Consider the following 23,513-nt stretch of genomic DNA (forward strand, 5'->3'; position numbering starts at 1 on the left):
TGTTATGAAACTGTTTCAGTAATTATGTAAATTAACGTAGTAAAGGTATTTTCAGTACCAGCTTTATCAACCAGAGTACATAATTTACTATTAAGAGGACCAGCAAGAAAATCTATGTACTTAATATATACTTCAGATGAGATATGATTATGTTTACTATCTCTTAAAACTTTACGATCTAAAGATGAAAATAAATGGAGGATCAAAATTTGTTCGTATTTCAGTAATATCGTTGACTCTATCATGATAAATATTTTCTGATTCGTCGACATAACTAACAACGAAACATTACTGTCTCAGTTTTAAATTTTCAAAACACTAGATATTGCCTGAGAATTGCATATGCTGTTGCAAAACTCAAAAGACCGCCAATATCTGCGTATTCTATTTTTATGTTATTGACGGGTACGTTTAGATATCTGGCAATCAACTCTTTGATATTTTTGTATTTGAGTTTTGTTAGTAACTTTCCAGCTTCCTTTCTTTAATGCAATTGTTTTAGAACTATGATACGCGTCATAATCGTCATCAATACTAGGTTTTACAGTTGTAATATCGACAAGCTCCTGATAAAATATATCTCGTTCAACATTATCATATAACTCAATCCTATACTCAGTTTCTGGTATTGCGTTAGGGCAGTATTAATGTGATATACGTTATACTGTTTTTTATAATACCAGTTAGATAGTCTATTAGAAATATACATGATGTTGTAAACAGGTTAGCATCAGTACTATTATCTACCATTTCTAACAACGTCTTTTATCATAGTGGTCCATACCTTAGTACACGAAATATTCGACGTTTAGCAAATGTGTCTTTGAGTTTACGATTTAAAAACTTGTGTTTCTTTGTTTCAGCTAGTTTGTCAAGCTCATCTTAAACTGTTTTTAGTCGCTCTTGCTCTCAGTTTTTGCTGTCATGAAATTTCGTTTTAACAAGGTTAGATTTATAGATCGTCAAAAGATTTTCTTTATTTAGATCAATCAACGTATTTATCAACAACTTTTAACTTTTAATCGCTGTTCCCCATATGCACTTAATGGAGTATATTTATTAATTACAGTATAAAGTCTCTGTCTCTGAATTTTAGTTGAGGGCCTCTCATTCCTGCGACTATAACAAAGTTTGTCACTGTTCTCATTTAAACCGGGTGAATCTAAAGTTAATGTTTTCATTCGAGCAATATTTATCGCTCTTGCTTCCTTGACACTTTCTGGGTTTAGCGAATCAACATCAGCTACTTGGATCTCCGTTTTCGGTTTAGTACAAAATTATACAACTCTTTTGCGACTCGATAGTGGATCAACAGACATTATATATTACAGTCCCATTAAATCATCAACTGTGTATATCTGAAACATGGTCAAACCTTGATATGGACCCTCAGCGTTGGCAACATGAATGTATAGTACAATTTACTCAGCGACCTAGTGCAGTAAACGATAATATAGCTATTATATTTTTTTCGAATAAGAAAATATAAAAAATGACTACATATTGACCCAAGTGCAGAAGTAAAACGGAAAATACAGATGAAACTACGAAAAAAAACCACCTAAAAATAACAGACTGGTGCTGAAAAGTGTTTGTGCTACTTGTGGCAGAAAAAGTGTATTTCTTAAACAAGCTAAACTGAGTGACTCACTACCTGGAGATCATAGAACGCAAATAATTATTAATGGTACTTTAGTCGAACATTAAATAATAATAAAAACGCAGAGCATTTCATGAAAATGTTCAGTTGACTACGATCTATGAATAGAGCAGGACAAAATGATAACTTACTCTCAGTGTTGTAATCAGCGAGCTGTAATCGGGTCGGGCTTAGATATGCACAAGTTAATTGGCAAATTGCTCAAACCCAGCAATGGGTGGACATTGCCATTTCACAAGTACACAGGTCCGTAGAACCCACTCGATAAACAACTTGATGAAAATTACAACTCAGTTCCGGGACAAGAACCTTATAATTAGGTTTATGCAGTTGCAATGCATCATGGCATATGTTACCGTGACAACGAAAACGTTAAACCTGGTTGTGACCACGTTATACTTGATAAGCTTCGAGAGATGAAACTGAATGGAATACAATAGCGAATTAACGTAAACTAGTTCAATATACTATAGGAACAAAATATAAACTTGGACTGAGTAAGATGCAGACGCCTCAGCCCCGTTTCGGTGATGTACTTTCACATGTACTACACAATTTCCCCCGAAAAGTGTCACCGATTTAAGGTTGTTTCCAACGAGCTGATGACATTTGGGCGACAGATCTTGCTGATATGTCAAACATTGTACAGTAAAACGACAACAAAAGGTACCTGATGAATGTAGTTGATATTTTTAGGAAATACGCGTTTAGTGTACCTGTTGCAGATAAAACAAGAAAACTTTAACTAACGCGTTAAGAGATATTATTATCAACACATAAAGAAAACCAAACAAAATTTGGACTGATCACGGAGAGGAGTGTTTTAATAAGCAATTCTAGCAGTTTCTAGAACAAAATAATATGATCAAGTACGTCACATGAAATGAAAGTAAAAGTGTTCTTGTCGAGAGATTTACTCGCACGTTAAAATAAACGATCTATAAGCATCTCACAGCTAAAAACACTAACATTTATGTTAATGGTCTTCTAAAGATGGTATTGGATTACAGTAACACTAAACATAAAACACTTGGAGTGTCGCCCAACGAAGCAGTTAAAAATCCAATACTGGTGAATGAAAATATATACCGAAGACACACGTTTAACAACAGAGATGGAGTTAGAATTTAGTTAGTGAAGAAAATATTCGAAGGAGGGTTTACTCCAAACTGGTCAGAGAAAGTATTTGTTGTGGTTTAAATTTTAATAACAATACCTGCTACAGATAAGCTGAAAGATCTAGCAGGAGAAGAAATTACTGGAATTTTCTAAGAACAGGGGCTGTAGCGTACATAGCAGGATATATTCGTCATCGAGCGCGTAATAACAAGAAAAGGTAAGCGAAGTTTATTTAGATAGATAGGTTATAGTCACAGTTTTAATAGTTGGATACCAACTAGTGAAATCAAAATATTTTAATCGCTAGAGATCCGATCACAGTAAACCTTTTTGTACTTCAAAAGGACTGACATGCATTTCACTGGCCTGCACAGTGATAACAAATGTTGTTTTCGTGTGGAGTGCAAAGCACTCTGAATCAGGTTAAACATCTTAACAAGCAGAAAATCAAATTTTACATATTTTGGACCACCATAAACTTCTATCTGTCCACGATACAGAAACGGCTTTAACGTCTCTCAGACTATCTGATGCTCAAAGATAGTAAAAATAAACGTTTTAAACTTTTTAGCAAGTTGATAATTTAAATTGTACCGGAAATGTGCTGCTGCATGAACTTGTTCGTTTTGAGGTTTATACCTGGTTCGTCAGCAAATTTATCCTTGACGACAGGAAATAGATATGTTTATATATCCAATTTGGAATTCTTCGAATCCTGATGCTCTGCATCTTAACTGTTAACAGTTTTTAGATTTGTAGATTCCTGATGTAATTCACACTCAGATTGCTTGACTCGGATTGCTTGCACTCTACAGTATCATGTTAGAGATCAGAGTAAAGATCTGACAGTCTTTTCGCGAACAACAAAGTTGTTTGGGACATCTTATCCATAAGACATTTGTCTAATTACTGCAATAAAATGTTAGATGAAATAAGGATCATCGTCAGAGCTAAAATCTTAAATACGAATCTGTTATTCGACGCTGTCAAACTATTTATGAGCAGTGATAAAACAGAACAAAAATCTGTACATTTTATTGTTAAATATGATCCTGCTGTGGTACTAACAGATTTTATGAGGTATCAGGACTTGAGAAATACCAAAGCATAATTGTTCGATATGACAGGATACTGGTATGAAATGGGTCCACTGTTGTTTGACAAGAGAAGATCTCAGAAACATTCTGAAAATTGATCTCTGAACAGCAATTTTGTGCTGATTATTAAGATAATTGATAGATGTTTTACTGGAGTTATGTGGTGAATATAAGAAACTTAGTTCGCGGTGACAGCAACGATGTGAAGTAGAACGAGAAATCTTTTGTTTGATCTTGCTGTGCAATGCTGAAGTCGATATGGCACGATCCTAGTCGAATACGATAAGGAAACTTTAAACAAATACGTCAATTACTGCTTGACAAACAACGACGTGGCACATATATTAAGCAGCAGGTGGTCTATATCGAAATACAGTTCTACCTAGGCTTGTTTTTGAGAAGGCGGATTTTGTAGTGTATTAAAATGATTTGCTGCTGCTGATATTGATGAAAATGCTGTTTCCTCATTAGTTTTAAGGTTTGTTCCTACCACAGGTTTAGCAGGTTTTTTAGAACTAAATTTTCCACTGCCTCGACAAATATTTTCTTTCTTTGTAACAAGATAAAGATTCTTAAGTCGGTTGTCAGTTCGAATAACGTTACTGTGGTCAATAATTAATCCGCTTGTGATAGGTCCATAAAATCGTAATAAACAAAAACGATGTGAGTAATATAAAACTTGATTAGTTTGTGTACCTGAGCATAAAATGCAAATACACATTATTATTAATACGACAAACAACTTACTTTGTTCTGATATTTCAGATAACACCTCTGTCGTTGACCTGGTACAAATTATAAATAGGATGTGGTTGACATAACAGACTCGCATTGCATCCAGATATTCCTCACATAACAGCGTATAAATAAAATCCTTGATAAACATCTCAGCATATACAGTATCATCTTCATTTTTTAAACTCTAATTGTATAGCCTGCTTACGTTCTAACCCCAAATAAAGCTTTAGTTGTAAGATTAATCATTACTCCCAGCATTATGTCAGCATAGCAGTTGTATTTCTGGTGAACGTAGAATATCACCTGCTCACTAATCGTTGGTATAAGTCCACTAAACATAATTTTGCTCATCTTATACAATAGCAATTGTGTTTCTTTGATTAACATTTTCATATCGTAATATTAGATAAATATAAAACAGTAGATATGGCGATGCTGAAACTTGCTGATATCGCAATCAGCCTAAAACTTTGCAACTGCATTTGCTGGGTTCAATAATAACTGGAAATGTGATATTCAACTTGTACTAGTAAATGTCTCTGCCAAAAAATGTATATCATCTGCTTCTGTCAACAATTATATCCGAGTTTGCCGCACACGAGGGTCTGAAAACAATAGTACAATTTTATGTTCAGTTTTCTAAGCTAAATGACTCATCGGATCAGCAGGTTGCTCTGACGCAAGAATCCCAACAGCAGCAAATCAAAGGATTTGCTGATCCTTATATCATATAGAGATCTCGTCAGAGATTTTATCAAAGAATAGAAGTATTAATTCACACTATTTTTAAGATCTCTGTTTTCTCATGATTAATTTTCGATCCGGACGACGTTTAGAGCAACTTTAGTCCTTAATAAAGTTAGTACAATCATCTGTTTGTTGGAGCATTTTTATTTCTTCTCTTAAACGTGGGATACGTATGCCTTCAATGTTTGGATTATTTCTCATTTTTGTGACCAAGTATTTCAATTGCTGTTGCATATAATATCATAAATAGTGTGCATCTCTGCCTTAATGATCCTTGTATTTTAAATTCGTCCGTAACAGGTCCATTTACCTGTATTCTTGAGGTTATTCCATTATACAGGATTCCGGTTCCGTTTCGAAAGTTGTCTCATTTTTCCAATACATTATGCATATAGTTATGTTCTAATCTGTCAAATGCTTTTTCTTGATCAAAGAGTACCATGACACCCTTCGCCGTGTTTCGCTTATATAACCCATTACTGTTTTTATATTAAAATATTATTTTGGATAGCTTTCCCTGTTTCTCCGCAACTCTGGCTTTCAGTAATTTTTCTTCCCATTCCCATTTTTTGTTTTCACTGTTAGATAATATACGACTAAGGATTTTGTAGTCATTTTTTATGAGTGATAAAGGTCTCCAGTTTTTCAGTTATTCTCTGTTGCCCTTCCCTGTATAAATTAGTGTAATTATTCCTTCTTTCATTCTTTTAGCCATCCCTCCCTCTAGAACAATATTGCTATATAATGATTCCAGAATCGGTGCCAACTGAGTTTGGAATCTGTGGTAGAATTCCGAAGTGAGTCCGTCTTTACTAATTATTTTTTCGTTTTTCTTTTTGTAATTGATAATTGCCTTTTTCAGACCGGGAATTAATGTCTTCAGTGTGGGTTTTTTTCTTCTTTTTTTCGAGAGCTTTGCCTTTCGCATTCCGTTGATTCCCCATACATAGATTTTTTCCCCGTTTCTTCTGTTTGGAGACGGGGTTGAGGTTAGAGCCTCAGACCGATCAGGTTAATAGCCCCTTATCCTCAGACGTGGCCTCTTTTTCCTCTGATGAGGAACTTTTTCCTCCACCATTTTTTTCTGGAGCATATATAATCTATTTGTTACTAATATGCTTTTGTTTTCCTCTTCCACTTTTTGTTGGGTGAGGTTCTCTTTGAGCTCTTAAAGTTTCCCACTCTAGAGCTTTGATAGTATTGGGTTCTGTTTCCAAAATCGCAGAAGCAATATCCATGCTTGGCGCATGGATGTTATATTTCCCTTCAACTGTGGGACTGAAGGGCTGTCCGAAATTGTTAATTGCTGGATTTTGCAAAATTATGTTTGAAGCTCGATATTTGCATTTCTTACACTGTTTCTTCTTCCAAGGCCACATTTGTTTGCTGTTTATAATGATTGCTTCCGTCTTGGGAACTGGTGGATTTTTGCACTTTTTCAGATTATGCCCTGGTTTTTGTTGCATTTTGGGCATATCCGATCTGCTTCGCAACCTCTGTAATATGTTTTCAGCAGAAAAACCCATGGTATAGAAAAAGGCTGGAATTTTATGGACGCCTACTTTAAGTATGGTTAGGATTCTAACTCATGCCCGCTCCATTTGAAAAACCCATACTGTTGCTATTCTATGGCTTCTTACTTAGATTTTGAGGGTTTTTTCCCTCGCAGTTCACCTAGTATTACATCAGTTTCAATTTCGAGAGGGAGGACAGAGTTGTCTTTCACTTTCGACTCTACCTCTCTTAATATTAGAGGGGATCCTGAAAAGTTGGCACGTTGTAGTTTACAATTCAAAAACAAAATAAATCGTCAGCTTTCCAACAAATCCCTGTTGGCCGTAATAAATTAACAACAGAAGGAAGTTTGAGGTATCTTTCACAATGCGCAGTCAAATTTGCAAGGTATAACTTCTTTGATCAATCAGTAAAGCTTGAAAGGGGGCAAAGAGTCAATATGAGAAATCGGAAGTATAATCTGAGAATCAGACTACTACAACAGCATTAGCACTTGATTCGTTATATTGTGTCATCTGGGTGGTCATTAAAGAAAATACTGATCTAACCGTATTTCATCTTCATGTTGAATATATTTCAATTTTTAAGTTAAAGACATTAAAAATAACACACAATATCAATAAGAAGTAAATTGGTTTTAAAAGGATTAATTTTAAAAAAAAAACAACTGTTACAAAAAAGTGTCATTAATTAATACCATGAAGACAACGCAGGCACAAGTGGTACAGAAAAGAACATGAAGTCAAGATGAAGAAGAATAAGAATGAGTTGAAATGGATAAGGGGTAAACGAAAATATAAATGATAATGAGGACTTTGTATTGCGCCTAATCTTTAGAAGCTCTAAGCGCTTTACAACATTAGACAACACCTATAAGATAAGATATATAATAATATTATTACAAAAACAAACTACATGAAACTAGAAAAACATTAAAAAATTATTAAAAAGCTGAGATCATTTCAGATAGGAAACATTATTAGGTCTTTAAGTTTGTTCTTACAGTCGAAATAAGTGAGTTTTGAGAGCCCTCTTGAATGTGATCACTGTGTCTTTGTGTCTAAGTTCAGTGTGCAATTCATTCCACGTTGCTGGGCCCTGGTATGCAAAAGAACGCTGTCCATATGACTTTGTTTTCATAGAGGGAATAATGAGTATACGATTGTCAGAAGAGGAGCGTAAGTATCTTGCTGGTACACACACACACACACACACACACACACACACACATGCAAAACGTTCACCATGGAAGCTTAGAACCAATACCGTGCCTGCGATGTGGTGTCGGAGTACGAGAAAAACATAGTTAAGTGCAAATTGTGGTGGAAAAAATATCGCGAGCTTAAAAGATATGATGATAAAAAAGTAATGACAGTAACAACGCTATAAAATCCGTGGAGGATTATCTAACTAAGTTTTCAGACAAATTATAATTTAAACAAATGATATTATTATAAGGAACGGAGAGTTTGTGAAGCATCCTATAATAACAAACTACGAATCAAATCGTGATGGCATGAATAGAAATTGCAAGTTGAAGAGATCAGTTGGTACTGTTATTAATACCGGTCATCTAATGTTTGGTGCTGGGAAGAAAAGGTATTTCTGTCATCGTTTCACATACGAGTGTTTCTTCGGAGTGATCAAAGATGGTCTTGTGATCGATCACACAAACGGTGTGAAAACCGACAATAATTTCTCCAATCATCAGGATATTACATAAAGCGAGAACTCTGCACGGTAAAGTACTGGTAAATATGAAAAAACAGTTGCAAAGAGGGTAGTTAAATCCCTCAACGCAGAGACCGGTGAAGAGAAAACGTTTCAATCAATGTATTCTGCTGCGAAATACTTTGATAATAACTCGCGTGTGGTAAAATACGTCGCAGAAAATATAACCAGATCCACTCTTTCCAAGAAATATAAGCAAAAAATTATTTCCAATATCATTAGAGAGATAAACTATCATCTTTAGCAAGTAATTACCTCAAATTATATTTATTAACTATTTTTTAATTATTTAATTTTTGGGTCAGAAATTCCGACTCACATGCTACTTATTTTTTCGACTTGAGCAAAGGGAGATAATTCTGGAAACATATACTTCTCCGTAGATTGTGATTTTTATGGTCGTAATTAGTTAATTAATCATCTACGTCGTAATTAATATCAACAGTTATACTCGTAAAAGGATTTTTATGGTTTCTAACTTACAAAATAGAAAAATAAACGTGGTTACATAGTACAATATAGCAAGTTATTTTTAGATCTGTTCAGAACACGCTGTTTTAGTGCAGATATTTTACGATCTATTCAGAAACCGCTGTTTTAGTGCAGATATTTTACGATCTATTCAGAAACCACTGTTTTAATGCAGAAAGATTTTGCAGTCTATTCAGAAACCGTTGTTTTAGTGCAGATATTTTACGATCTATTCAAAAACCGCTGTTTTAATGCAGATATTTTACTATTTATTCATAAACCGTTGTTTTAATGCAGATATTTTACTATTTATTCATAAACCGTTGTTTTAATGCAGAAATCCACATGACTTACAATCTATTCAGAAACCGTAGCTATATAATAATTTCTGAAACGTATAAATATCAAATGCTTTCGTAGCTCATTGCGAACGCGTCGAACTATGAAACTCGAGGTCTGGCGATCGAGTCCCATGATTGACAACTGTCGGTGGTTACGCTTATTTGCGATTTTATAATTAATTGGGGCTCCGCCGAAACTCAATAGAAAAAAAAAACACACCCACCATGACACTACATGGTGGATACATGTTTTGTATCACCCACGGGATGATTATTTGGGGTGGGTATGTGAAAAAATATATTGAGCGTAGAAAAATAACCCCGTATATGTTGTATTGTCCTTAATGTCGTGCTGTCCTTAATTAAGATTTATATGTTGTATTGTCCTTAGAAATAAGTTAAACAGGCTAGGAGTTTATGGCGATTGATGTTGTATTGTCCTTAATGTCGTGATATCCTTAATTAAGATTTATATGTTGTGTTATCCTCTAAACTTGCTAGAAGGCGGTGGCAATCTAGGAGTTTATGGGGATTGATGTTGTATTGTCCTTAGAAATAAGTTAAACACTAGTTAAGATGTATCCTCTAAACTTGCTAGAATGCGGTGGCAATCTAGGACTTTATGGGGATTACATTTTTATTGGTGAGAAAACCATATATATATATATATATATATATATATATATATATATATATATATATATATATATATATATATATATATATATATATATACTGAATAATGAACCATGAAAATATCAATGATGTAATTGTTGCTATTAAAAAATTAGAAAAAGACGGTATTAATATATCTGATGAACTGAATCCTGAAAAGATTATTTCTGACTATGAATTTTTAGAACAACGTAAAATTGATGGTGGTTTTACTCCATCGTCTGAAGACAAGTTTATAAAACGAATTCAGGCGGCGATGTTCCAGTTACTAGTTGCAGTAAAAGATGATCAGGTCAAGTAATTCGTCCCTCTCTCTCTGCCGCAGTAGAAAAATTAGACTGAGTTTATCTCAAGAACATGAGGCAAAGAAAACAATTAATGCTCGTGTAAGACAATTAAGAAAAAATATGTTAGATCGTGAAACGATCCAAAGTAACTTGGTTACTGATGAAACGATCCAAAGTAATTTCGTTACCGAACATGAGTACGTGTAATATTGTATTATTATTCTCAAATATTTTATTTTTCTGAAATATATTTTTTATTCTGAAATATTTTATATCTTATTTTTCTGAAAAATTTTATTTACTCTGAAATATTTTATTTATTCTGAAATATTTTATATTTTATTATTCTGAAATATTTTTCCCATAAAATCTGATCGATTTGTATAATTTTGAGTACCAACCAAAATTATACAGAATCAGAATTAAAAAACTGATCGATTTGTATAATTTTGAGTACCAACCACCCCATCAGAATTAACAAACTGATCGATTTGTATAATTTTGAGTACGAACAACCCCATCAATTTCAGAACAATAATAAGATATTTCTGATAAAACAAAATATTTCTGATAAAATAAAAAAATATTTCAGAATAATAACAGGATATGTTTTTGTAGTATCTTTTGCAAAATTGATTGATTTTGTATATTTTGAGTACCAACCACCCCATCAGAATTAAAAAATTGATTGATTTTGTTAATTTGGAGTACCAACCACCCCATCAATTTCAGAAGTAAAAAAATATTTCAGAATAAATAAAATATTTCAGAATAATAAGATATTTTTTGTGGTATTTTTTGCAAAACTGATCGATTTACATGATTTTGATTACCTAACTACATATCAGAATTAAAAACTGATCGATTTACATGATTTTGAGTATCAACCACCCCATCAATTTCAGAATAAATAAAATATTTCTGATAAAATAAAATATTTCTGATAAAATCATAAAATGTTTCAGAATAATAATAAATTGTTCTGATCAAAGATCATTACGATAAAAGTCTTACGACTTTACATACAGATTCACAATTAATTCCTCTCCCCGTAGGTCAATTAAGCGTCCAAAGTGGTCAGTGAGTTTAAAATTTATTCGTGTTAACCTATTAGTATGACACCGCATATAAACAGGATTGGTTGGTACTTGCACGATCAAATACCCAGGGGAAACTTGTGGTGTGAACGTGTCAAGATATATCCTTGTTGAGCCTGATTTGATTTTCCAAGATCTATTTGATAACTGCCATTGATCACATCACAAACTAGATTAACCGCGATTGTCAATGTTATATTAACGATTCCGGGGGGTACATGTCTACCGCCATCGTATGGAACATTATTGTATATAAGAACAACCTGAGTTGGTATTGTTTTTCTCCACGGAGCTAGTATTTCAGGAAAGTTTTCATCGATGATTTTGGTGGTGGATTTTTTTAGTTCGTCTGCGTTATACCCGGGAAATTTAAAATTTACCAGTGTAGCTTCTGTCAACGAATACGCGTCTAAAATTTTTGTTTAGACCTAAATTGATCGTCGTCAACGTCGTCAACATAATTAATTATTGCCTGAATTAATCGCTGGTTAATATATTCCATGTCGGACGCGAGCTGATTTAATATTTCAATATTTTTGATGATTTCGCTGCGTGAACTTGTTATATCAAAAATATGTTCTTGGAAACTTTGCCGTAGCAGCTGTAAATGTATTTTATGTTTTTTATTAATTTCTTTAAAATATTCAATAATTTGACTTAAGTAAACATCTATTTTTCTTTTTCCCCTTTCTTCTTTTCCCCTTCCAGGAATTAATTCAATATCAAAATTCCACTGAATAATAGTCCTGCTGAAAAAACAAAATTCGATATCCACCGTTGTATTTTTTATATCAAGTAAATGTTGTTTGTATAATGGGGTAATTTCGTGGTATGATTGCTTGTCCGTGACATAATCAGACTTTTTTGGTTCTGGTAACGGTGGTGGTATCGGTGGTGGAATTATAGGCCATTCTAACACCGTTCTGATTGAACTCTGATATATATCTACGACATAATCATGAGAGTTTATTTCGATTGCAGAAGACAGTGTTGGTTCATGAACGTTAATGGATATTTTTGATTCTTTTCCTGTTATTGATTTTATTCTACGCTGAAATTCATCGTTGATTTGCTCAATCTCATAACTACCAGTGGGTATCCCAACAACGTTCCAGTCAGGTGTTCCATCCGGTTTGTTATTATTAGCAAATACAAGTGAATTATTTGCTGTTGTACCATTAAATGATTTCGATCTTATATTTGACCAACTGTAATATACTCGTAATTGCGGTAGTGCAATTTCTTTTACTGGAATTGCAGTTGGAAAATTGATGTTAAATTCAGGATTAGTCGAGCTTACCGAGATCATCGTGGTCTTGTGCGGGGTCGTGTTTGTCACGATGTGCTGGAGTAGCTCTACTGATGTCATTATTAATACTCGTACCTTTAATACCAGCGCAGTTGTATATTTTAATCATCTCTGAAAACTCGAAATCAGATATAATTCCATCACTGAGACTCGCTGATAACAACGAAGATAACTTCGAGTATGCAACCGTTGCCGTATGTAATTTGATCATGTAATCGGATAATTTTTCATTTGTGCAAGTACATATTTTTTGCGATGATATTAAGAACACCTGCAATCGTTGTTGCAGCTGAAATACAGATTGTCACAGCTACTGGTGCCATCATTGTCATTGTTGATAATATCACACCGGTTCCAGCAACAACAGCGGATACTGAATAAACAATCACGTCGACGATAACTAGTCGTCGTCGATATTTTTTATTTTTACTGTATATTGTTCGACGATATCTTTCAACGCTGCTTGCCATTCACGCGCTTGATTATATCTAAAATTTTGAACGTCGATTGGGGTATTAATTATTATTTTATGCAGTAAATAATTGAGGTGTTTCAGCTACAAATTCCAAACACCACCAGTAAGATGCTGAGTTTAATGTCTTACACTGGACAACAAATTTTTACAAAAGTCATGTTACTGAAATAAAATTAGTCAATTCTTATCAATTTTTATGTGCTGAACACGAATATGACAGTCAAATTGCAAAATTGGCTCTAGTTTTTTTGTAATCTGCAAGAAATTAATGTTTACATAACGAAATGCATTCCAATAGTAAAAGGTCAACTGTAATAGCCTACCTATAAAAAATCAAGTCATTGACTACATCTTAGATTTCTTCGCCTGTCTCTTGTACAGCTGTTCGGGAGCATCTCTGAGGAGTGTCCAGCAGTAGTCAGCCAGCATTGTAGTGGACCATTTTCCCTGGTATCTTTGTTCCATTGTTGCGATATCTTGATGAAAACGTTCGCCGTGTTCATCACTAACAATACCACAGTTGCTAGGAAAGAAATCCAAATGGGAATGAAGGAAGTGAATCTTTAGAGACATATTGCAGCCAAGTTTCTTATACTTCATCAACATGTCTTCTACTAGTTCCTTATAGTTTTCTGCCCTAACATTTCCGAGGAAGTTTGTAGAAACTAGGCGAAAAGCATTCCATGCTTGTTTCGCGTCACCTTCCAGCAAGTTGTTGAACCGGTCATCTTTGAAAAGCTCTCGAATCTGAGGACCCACAAAAACTCCCTCTTTAATCTTTGCTTCGCTGAGTCGAGGGAATTTTTCATGCAGGTATCGGAATGCTGGCAAAGTCCGGTCAATGGCTTTCACGAAGTTCTTCATCAAACCTAGTTTGATGTGAAGGGGTGGTAGCAAGATTTTCTGAGCCTCAACCAGAGCTGGGTGTTGGATATTCTTCTCTCCAATGGCTACATTCTGCCTGTGAGTCCATTCCTTCCTCATGTAGTGCATTTCCCTTGCTCGGCTATCCCACTCGCATAAGAAACACATGTATTTTGTATATCCTTGCTGCAGTCCCATTAAAAGGGCAACTACCTTCAAATCACCACAGAGGTGCCAGCTGTACTTGTTATACTCAATGGAATTCAGTAGCTGCCTTAAGTTATCGTATGTCTCTTTCATGTGGACAGCATACGCTACTGGAATAGATGGAAGAATGTTTCCATTGTGCAAAAGCACAGCCTTGAGACTCAGTTTCGAAGAGTCCACAAATAGTCTCCATTCTTGTGGGTCATGAGTGATTTTTAAAGCATTCATGAGGCCCTCAATATCGGAACAGAATATCAGATTACTTTCCTTTCTGAAGAAAGGCTCCAATTGCTGGTGGCGCTTTCGATATGCAGTAATTGTGACATCTTCTTCTAGAAGATTCCATTGTTGGAGTCTTGATCCTAGCGATTCTGCCTTGTTCTTTGATAAGTCCAAATCACGAATCAGGTCATTTAGTTCTTCCTGTGTTATTCTGTGTGGGGTTGATGATGCACCACAGTGAAAATCTGGATCACTGCATGCTGATGGACCAGGAGAAGAACAGGTCGACTCACCTTTGTCTTCGTCAGATGAATCAAGAGAATATTCTGCTGGAGGTTCTGGAATAGGAAGTCCCTCACCATGTGGAACTGGTCTCAATGCAGACGGAATGTTTGGGTAGACTATTCTCGACTTCTTTCGCTTCGTTATTCCGCCGGAAAGAGGAGGAACCAAGCAGAAGTAACAGTCATTTAGGTGGTTGCTTGGCTCTCTCCACACCATTGGGACTGCAAACGGCATTGATGACCTTTTGCAATTCAACCACTGTGAAAGCTGTGTTGTACATGTAGCACAGCATATATGCGGAGCCCAAGGCTTGTCTTGGTCACCAACCTTGCATCCGAAGTAAAGATGATATGCCTTCTTCACTTGAAAATTGATACTTTTCTTCTGGTTGGCAAATGTCACTTCCCCACAAATATAGCAAAAATTGTCCGCGGTATTAACACACTTTCGAGGCATTACTGTTCTTTATTGTATGTAAATGGATAAAATAATAAGTTTTATGTAACAGTAGCTTGAACTGTCTCGCACAACGTCTAAAATATTTTAAATGCTGAACCTATCTGATTGGGCTTTATATAGTACACTGCTTACGTCAGCTTCAGCAGCCGCCTGGCATTAGTATAATAGGCCTACACATGTATAGTACACTGCTGACGTCAACTTACTTCAGCAGCCGCATGGCATTAGTATTGCATTGCATCAGAAAATGATGCAATCAACTGTGGATGATGTGAGCATGATGGTATTATGCAATGTTACATCATTATTCCGGATGTTGCTGCAGTCCTACTGGAGAAATTTACACAGTGAAACATAGAAAATGAGGTATATGAATATCTTCAAAACGAGAGCCAATACAAATTTTTCACGGTTATATTCGTGTTCGGCACACCAAAATACTACAGATTAGGGCCTTTTCAAGTCAGTAATGATTTCACTGTTGACCAGTGTTATCAGCTGCTTCCAGCATAAATTCTTCTTCGGTTCCCTTATTTAATACAACAGACACAACCCCAAAAAACCTATCAGTTGAATATCGCCATAGATGCTTTGTAAATATCTCAAATTTTCCAGCACTGAACAAAGACAACCTGTACACGCCAGTGACTGTTGCGGTATATTTAATAGTATTATTCTGTACTGACCATGTTGCGAATCCCGATGATACTGTGTATACGATGTTGGTAATATGCCCGGGAGTTATTCCAGGTGGATTTTTAATCAAACTGGTTTTATTAACGATTTTAGGAATCCTCGCTACGATGTCTTCTTGTGTTTTTTTAATCGTATCTAATGTTTTTTGATATAAGATAGTTTTGCGTCAACGGTCAAGGGATTATCAAAAAATTCATCTGCGGTTTCGTTAAGTTTTCTAACATTTCTACAGAGATTTGTAAACGCGTTTACGTGAACGTCATACTCGGCCCGCAACGTGGATAATTTACCATCTACGGTGTTGTAGTTAACGTCAACATATTTTTTCGTTGCTGCGTCTTCGTTGGATGTTGGATCTCTTAAAACTACTATCTTATTCCCGTTAATACTGAATTCTCCCGTCACTGTGTCACAGGTATTTTTCATGCGATTAGCAACGCTTCTTGCAATTTCATCTCTGATAGTTGTAAACGATACACTTGAATCCCTGATTTTTCCGCTGTCAGTAAACACAGGAATATTACCCGTGACCGCACCAAGTACTCGTCGAACTATATCATTCCATTTGATATTGCTAGTTTTAAGTTTACCATATCGATCCTGAAAAATAACAACCTCATCTGGGTCAACTTCAGCAAGATTCATAATATCAGCGAGTTCATCTTTAGTCGCGTACTTCGACAGATCAATGTCATCTTATTTTTTTTAACACCGGAAGAAGATCTTCTTCCGTAAATATCAACCATTATATAAGATCTAAGATCTGTTTAAAACGAATCGGTTGCTTGCATAATCATGCACGACTTTATGTGGCGGTTTGGATGATTTTGATATAGCGTTATACATTAATTACTTCACCGCCGCATATTGGCGGATCTGTCATTGTTTGTGTGGGTAGCGTTGAATACCAAACTTGCGCGTGAAGTGGTGCAACATACTTGGCCAACTCACGCGGTGGACTAACCCGTATGAATCGAAATAAACGATTCCATGTGGATCAACCGCGTATGATACCCAATGAGTACCGGGTCCTGAATTCGAGTCGAGATTAATAACACCTGTTTCAACACTGTTTGGTTGTTTCGGTAATTGATCTCGCATAAAAACACCTCTAAAGTTTTTTATTTTTAATCGTTTAGCAGCATCGAGTAAATCAAAATTTGATGCTGGAGCGTCTAACGAAGTGATCCTGGAAGCCTTAGACCTCTTCCCCAACGAGATCCTGGTAATCTTACACCAGATCCCTTTTTTATATCCTTTTCCTGTTGCTTTCTTTAGAGCCATTCCAGCAGCGGTTCCAACGGCACGTAGCGCGGCTGCTTTTCCTATGGCTGGAGCGGCAGCAGCTATTAACGGTGGTATTTCTGCACGAAGTGGAGAAATACCACCGGTTTTAATCATGTCCTTGATGACTTTTGGAGCGAAATCAAGTTGAACTCCGGTTTTTGATTTCAGTGCTTTATTGAAGTGTTTAATCTGATTTTTTGTTAACGATAGTTTATTTGGACCACCACTAGAAATCTGATCTTGTTTTAACGTTATTTTTGTTCCACAGATTTTTGTTGAATTTGATTGAAGTTTTTTCACCTGACCGGGAGTCAGAGTGACATTAACATGACTGTATGACATTTTTATGATGAATACTTGCCACGCTCCAAATAATGATTATAGATTTTCCACTGGTGCATCAACGATTCTCATTCGACCGCTACCACCCTCAAGTAATATTGCTTTGTCGCTGAATATAACCGCGATTGCTCTGTAATCACCACCTGCATTCACGCTGACTTTAAAGTGCATATCAACGACAGATTGCTTCGATAAATCAAGATGCTCCAGCGAAAAGTAATAAATCGGATAGAGATTTTTAAAATCATGTTGTGATATTTGCAAACTGGTATCCACATTTTGATCACGTCCCATGAGTGTCATCAAATGATGATATACACGGGCTATATGATTTTGTTCATAATTTAGTAGTATATTTTCCGTTGGTTCTTGTTGTCCGTTTATCCGTAAAGAAACCTCTCTAACATCTAGTTGGTCAAATATCATATGAGAGTGAGTTTGTGAGTTTAATCGATTAGAATTTTGCAGCGCAATAAAAATATGTCGCGGTGCAGAAACACTTTGCTGTGATGCTATATGCCATATAAACTGGTTAGTATTACTTTGTATACTATCTGTGGTTGTTGTTAACCACGACAACAGAGACTTACAACCTGTATCCATGAAAGAAAGCAATTTTTGTTCTTCTGCGATCGTTGGAGTCATTACCGGCATCCACAACGATAGTTTTTTAGTATTACTTTACCATCATCACCAATAAGTCTCCAGACAGCATCGTCGTCGGTAACCTTTCTCACGACAGCAACCGTGTGTCTAGCTCCAAAGATAACTTTTCTAACATTTCTACAAAATCCGAAGATGTGTGATAATGGAATAGCACACGAAAAATTTCTCCTCCCTGCATTCAACATTGATCGGCGTGTTTTAAATCCCAAGTTGAAATTTGGGTTAGCATCATGAACCACTGGCCACACATCAGCATCGGCGTTATTTGCATTGTTTCTTGGTCGTCTTATATTATACTGATCGCTTTCAGGTTAATCAGAATTATCTTTTACAAACATCATCGTGGGACCTGCTGATCTTGTGTAATCATCAGAGTATCTTGCCAACCCTATTATTGTTGTAGCAACATCGACATCTTTCTGAATCGATTCGATATTTTTTTCCATCAATCATATATGTGGCGCTATCAAATAATGCCATAATACCATTGTTGACAAAACCAACTTTTGCTGCATCTGCGTATACAGTATCATCCCCCTTTATAATTTCACCTTCTACCTCAATAAAAGCCTCAGCGGGTAGAAAATACCTACTTGTGTCATGAACTTGTAGTTCAATTCTTCCATGATGATCTGGTAATCGTGCATCATAGGAATAAAACTGATAATCACGTACCGATTCATCCTTACGGACAGGTGCTTCTATATCAAATGCTTCGTCGGATACGCGCTTGAACATTGTATTATAATTATTTTCGTCTAACACAAGAATCATCGTGTTCGGGAAATTCCACTCCCTGATATTAAACTTAAAATATTATTCCTTGGTTCACCGAGTCCTTGATCTGCTAGTGCTGCTAGTCTCTGGTTTGCAGATTGATTTATTATTTTACTGACGTCTGCGGGCATAATTTCAGTACTTGGTAATTTTACTGGTTGTGATTTTCGTCTTATTAATCGTGCTAGTCTATCTTTGATCGCAGAGAACGCCTTACCAGCAACATTGACCATTGCACCAGGAGTTTTTTTCACGAACAATATCATTAACCTTCATCGATAATTGTTTTGAAATAGGCGCTGCTTTTGGGGCTATCCTTGTAAATAATCCCCGTACAACATCACCAAGTCCATCTCCGTAAAATACCGCGTAGACTGGTAATCGTGAGTTTACTACTCTGACATTTACAGATTTGCGATGATTATTGTGTACAATCATCTTATTTTATTTACCATTTATCTAACAACTAGTCACTGTAATCATCAACGAGTTCATCGATAAGTTCTCGGTAAACACTGATATCCATGATACCACCTTGAAATAATCGCCGACAAATATCAGCTGCTTCATTAATTATTTCTGGTGAGTTATTTCCGGCACGTTTTCCCCCTATGAGAACTTCTAATCGTAACACGTCATTGATGATATTATCAGGACAAACAGAATTATTTTCTCCTGATGTAGTCAGGAAACCACTTCTTACAGCACTCGGAGGATCATCATTATCCTTTCCTGCTAACGTCTGTTCCCTTTCTCTTTTAAACTCCTCAATTTTTTTCTTCGTTTTAGTACGTTGTCGGGCGTATAATCGCTGCAGAGGTGAAGGTTTTTGCTGCGGTGAAGAAGATTGTTGTTGTTCTATCTGTTGCAGAGGTGAAGGAAGTTGATATGAAGGTTCCGGCTGTTGTTCTGTTTGTTCCAGTCTCTCTCTATCAAGTCTTTATATTTCTTTAACAAGTGCATCGTATCTATATTCATTATTTTTTTACTTGTTTTATGTTGTAATATATACGATATACCCATTTAATAAAATTTTCATCGTTTGCTTTTTCATAACCGGGTTTTAAACTATCAGATTTATTAAATATACAAAATAATATTTTTTCGGGTAAATCAGCTTCTTTAGTATTTCTAATATCGTCGATAAACCCTTCGTTAAATTTTGCAATCAATTTAACATTTCCTCTTCCTGTTTTAGGTTTAGGTGCAAGTTCTTTTTTCACGTCAGCGACTTCAGTATGAAGTTTTCCAATACCTTCAAGTATTTCTTCATCAACAGGTGGAGGTTGAGCTGCAGCTATATTAGTTGGAAGATCTTTTAAAATCTTTTTTGTTTGTTTGGTTCTTTTTGCTATTTTTGCAGTTTGTTCTGCGGTTTGTTTTAATACTGGAAAAATACCCTTTTTCCTCTTCTCATCTTCCTCCTTAATATCTCCCCATATAGTTTTTTCAGCAGCCGCTGCAGCTTTATCAGTAGCCGCTGCAACTTTCTCAGTAGCTGCAGTGACGGGTTTAAATAGTTTTTTAGTGTCTTCTTCTTACTCAACTTGTGCATCCTGCTGCGTTTGTAGGTTTTTTCTAAATGAGTCTCTAACAGGAAGAAATTTTTTGATTGCTTCTAATCGTTCTCGGGCTATCCTTGCAGTATAAGATTCCAGATGTACTATTTTATTATAACAATAATTTTTTTAATTAATAGAGCAGGAAAGGCGCGACCTCATATATGTAAACAAAGTACATACTTTTTTTGTGTGTGATGTTTTGTTTTAAGCAAATTATATTTCAACCAAGTGGTCTGTTCGCCTTCCCTGCTGCTGTTTTACATGAATTGTCGCCCGTATCCTGCTACGATGGGAGAGAGAGAGAGAGAGAGAGAGAGAGAGAGAGAGAGAATTTCGATAGTGAGTAGTAATGTTAATTAAAGCAGATTAATAATTAGATCAACTGTAAATATATTAAAATGTTATATATATATATATATATATATATATATATATATATATATATATATATATATATATATATATATATATATAATGATACTTCTTAAACATATGAATAGCTAATGAATCAAAGTATAGAGTGATATTATATTCTGTATAAAGTGAATTAGGTGAATTGTTGCTGAAATTTAATTGACTGAAAAATTAGCCGAAACATTAAATTAAAATGCATCCAGCATGAACCTCATAAAAGCTATATCAAGAGTTATAACTCTGTCAAATATGCCTATAAATATTAAGAGAGAGAGAGAGAGGGAGTGTGTGTGTGTGTGTGTGTGTGTGTGTGTGTTTGTGTGTGTGTGTGTACAATTCTGTCAAATGTGCCGAGGCATGTGTCATGTGATCCGCAAGAAACATTTCATTGAAGGACGAGACTATATTTGAAGACAATAATTCTGGAACAGACAAAACTTCTGATTTTAAATTCGACTTATCTGTACATGTTTGGTCAGCTCACCCCACTAGAAACTCCAAGGCTTCAGGCACAACTAAAGGGGGAGGGGGAATAAGGGGGAGGTCAAGTGTTACTGTTGTACCTGCTGTATCAGCGTTGGCTATACCGGTTAACAGCAAATTACATAGCCCGTTTTAATGGTGCTAGACAACTTTAAAAATTTAAATCCAGTTTTATTTGGAAGCTTTTTGACTCCCTAGGGATTCTCCATCAAAGGCATAAAGCATCGCGCACAAGAAATAACGTATTCGCCTTAGAAAAAAAAATCCAACTTTAACTAGTTTGGACGAAATAAATGTTGTAAAGAGGGTATGGTGAAAAAAACACATACCCAGCTTATACCCCTATCAATATAACCACATGTCCGAAATCTATCGGCTAATATAATTCCACCTTGTATTACCTAATGTAGGTTCAAAGGTAACAAATAGTTGGACACAAAACCTGTGATCATTTTAGCTAACAAACGCATTAATGACTATCAGATGACGGCGAACTAAATTAAGTTGTGAAGTTTAATATACAATCATTTCTGTTTTACCAAAAACCATTATTTATAAGCATGTTGACATATGCAAAATAATTCATCCCTGGCGGGACTCGAACCCGCGACCTCTGGATTAGAAGTCCAGCGCGCTATCCACTGCGCTACAGGGACGATATAACAAAATATTCTCTTTGGTATTATATAACATGTTTAGCGGGGGATTTATGTTTCTTTTGTTTTCATAGATTATGGGCAAACTAGTTACACGTGAAATATTGCCGACCTGAAAAGCAATGTTTGATTGTTAAATATTTGATTTTACAGATACTTTATGCACATTCAAACATGTGTGCAATATAATGCCAGTGTCCATCCAGTACCAAGCACATATTCAACTAAAAAAAGTTATCAAAAACAGTAGAGGACTTCAGCGGAACAATAACTACGCTAACGTATCGTACATAGACAATGGGTGTCACCATTACATATTTCACTTATCCGTTGATCCTAAAATCCCTGCTATTAAACGTATACCATTTTCCATATAATCTGAAAGGAAACATTGTATGCACGCCCTATTTTTCAGAAACACTGTCAGCAGCTTCGCAAACTGGTTTCATCGCGTAAAAATCTTAATCAAATATAGTAAATCAGTGAATATAATTGGCTGTTCACAGTTTTCATTAGGAAGTGTATGTAAGCCGGGCACAATTGTTAAAAATAGCCATACCTACAATTACATGATGTATCCTCAGTAGAGAACTGTGTCAATGCAGTTACAAACACAGAACAGGTTAGTACATGTACCAGTAAAGTTATACGAGTTCAAATTCAATAAGTGTGCACCCACGCAAATCGGAATTAAACCCTATTAGTAAAGCACAATTTAGTAGAGGGGTGGGGGATTGTATTCTGATTGTAAAGCAATGGCTATAAATTATGGTAAAATAGTGATGTCCCATTTCTTTAATTTAAGTAAAATGCACCATTTTAGTAGTGAGTGTGTGAAAGAATGAGTTATAAGAAAAACATTACCATACCATTTAATCATCAGACTTTGAGGCACTAATATGGAGTATGTAGTGAAAATGAAATGCCACTGACACTTATAAATAATCTATTTAGTAGCAAGAAGAAGTCGATTTTGAATAAGTCTTGGAGAAATTGAACATGAGCTTTCTTTCTGCACATACTATTTGCAAAAAAAAAAAAAAAGTTTCCTTGTCGGTTCTGAACAACCTTGAGAAAAGTGCCGTAAGAAAAGTATGAAGGCCTGTATTGGCCATAAACGGCATTTTATGATGAAGACAGCAACACAATTATCCATGTATTTTAGCAATAATAATAATAATAATAATAATAATAATAATAATAATAATGATAATAATAATAACAATAATATAATGCAGGTCCCAAACATTAAGATGTTCCGCAAAAGAAATACTATGGAATAATAATATCCTTGACATATGTCTTATTATGCATGATCAACATTCTATTTT

The 23,513-nt window shown here is 35.3% G+C and overlaps 1 long non-coding RNA gene and 1 other non-coding gene across 3 annotated transcripts in view; both read right to left on the bottom strand.

Annotated features, from left to right (window-relative positions):
• The window catches only part of LOC149787458 (uncharacterized), a 68,390-nt gene that overhangs the window by 43,125 nt on the left and 1,752 nt on the right, over nt 1–23,513 (bottom strand). The gene's annotated exons all lie outside the window — the stretch shown is intronic.
• Nucleotides 22,110–22,182, bottom strand: Trnar-ucu (transfer RNA arginine (anticodon UCU)). Its single transcript has one exon. It is a non-coding gene; the product is annotated as a tRNA-Arg (tRNA).

The sequence above is a fragment of the Sinohyriopsis cumingii genome, chromosome 11 (genome assembly GCF_028554795.1).
Source record: "Sinohyriopsis cumingii isolate HCF-2022 chromosome 11, ASM2855479v2, whole genome shotgun sequence".
In the NCBI taxonomy this organism is placed as follows: Eukaryota; Metazoa; Mollusca; class Bivalvia; order Unionida; family Unionidae; genus Sinohyriopsis; species Sinohyriopsis cumingii.